Source organism: Poecilia reticulata, linkage group LG2 (assembly GCF_000633615.1).
Source record: "Poecilia reticulata strain Guanapo linkage group LG2, Guppy_female_1.0+MT, whole genome shotgun sequence".
Classification (NCBI taxonomy): Eukaryota; Metazoa; Chordata; class Actinopteri; order Cyprinodontiformes; family Poeciliidae; genus Poecilia; species Poecilia reticulata.
Window position 1 is genome coordinate 11,302,158 of NC_024332.1, and position 1,474 is coordinate 11,303,631.

Genomic DNA, 1,474 nt, shown 5'->3' on the forward strand with positions numbered 1-1,474 from the left:
TGCATGGAGGAATGGGCCAAAATACCAGCAACAGTGTGTGAGAACCTTGTGAAGACTTACAGAAAATGTTTGATCTCTGTCATTGCCAACAAAGGTTATATAGCAAAGTATTGAGATGAACTTTTGTTATTGACCACATACTTATTTTCCACCATATTTTGCAAATAAATTCTTTAAAAATCAGAAAATGGAATTTTATGGATTTTTTTTTCTCCTTTTGTCTCTCATAGTTGAGATACATCTATGATGAAAATTACAGGCCTCTCATCTTTTTAAGTGGGAGAACTTGCACAATTGGTGGCTGACTAAATACTTTTTTGCCCCACTGTATCCTTCAGTGTGTTATACACACTATTAATTAACTGTAAAAAATTTGATCTTCTACAAAGCCAATGCTGGGATTGCCTTTGGAAGAAATGAGTGCATTGTGAATTCTTTAACAGGAAAACAAGCTACAGTTAGAGACAGATATCAAAAGCATTAAACAGCGTCTGGTACATTGTTGTCTATATTTTCAACCATGTAATTCACTTAGAGCTATAGACAACAGCCGTAGTCTCTAAATCTCAGGATTATAAGATATTTTCAAAATTACATTGTTACTCATAAATGTGGAATGTGGAAAGTTTGATTTTCACTGAGATCTAAAGTAATAAAATTTTATTGTTTTAGGAAATATTGTTTTATTTCATCCTGTCACAGCCATGTTGAGAAGAAGCAAAACATATTTAATTTCAACTTTAAGCCAAAGTATATTTGAAGTTCATCATTCAATTTGTGGAGAAAATCATCCACAAAAATCAAAATCTTTAAAGTGGATATGTCATTTGAAACCCTTATTTTTCACATCTAAATCATTCTCTTATAAAGTAGACCTGCAATGCTTTGGTCTGAATTACTCAATATTGTAGCTCCACATACCGTGTTCTGAAGCGCCTTTTAAAGCAACTTGTTTCGCTGTTTGTTTGTTTTTTGGGGGCCGGCGGGTTAATATGAATTAGACATTTCATGCCCTGCTCCTTCTTCCAGGGCGTTGTGTTCCACTCCACCTCATTCTGCCCTGTTTGTAGTTTGATTCCAGCAATACAGTTATCTACCAACAGATAAACTTTTTATTCCCAAGTTTATTAAAGGTGTCAACAACAGAAGATTTGCCCATTCAGCCTTCCATGCTGGAGCCAGAGTCTGACCCCGGAGCAGGATAATGGGGAAGACGAGCCACCAGAGCCTTTCCTTCAGACGAATACATTGCAATGGTGTAATTCTCTATTTACACTCTCTCCAACCATACCAACTACCTAGAATATGGAGCGTAGTTTAACCATAATGTCCATGCATGTCATTAAAATTCTAATGCTACCACAATATTGATGAAGTAAACAAATGCTCGACATAATTGAGTTGGCTAACAGGATAATGTGTTCCCAAGACAAAAATAGCAAAAACGAAGCCAAATGTGTATGTGTGTATATAT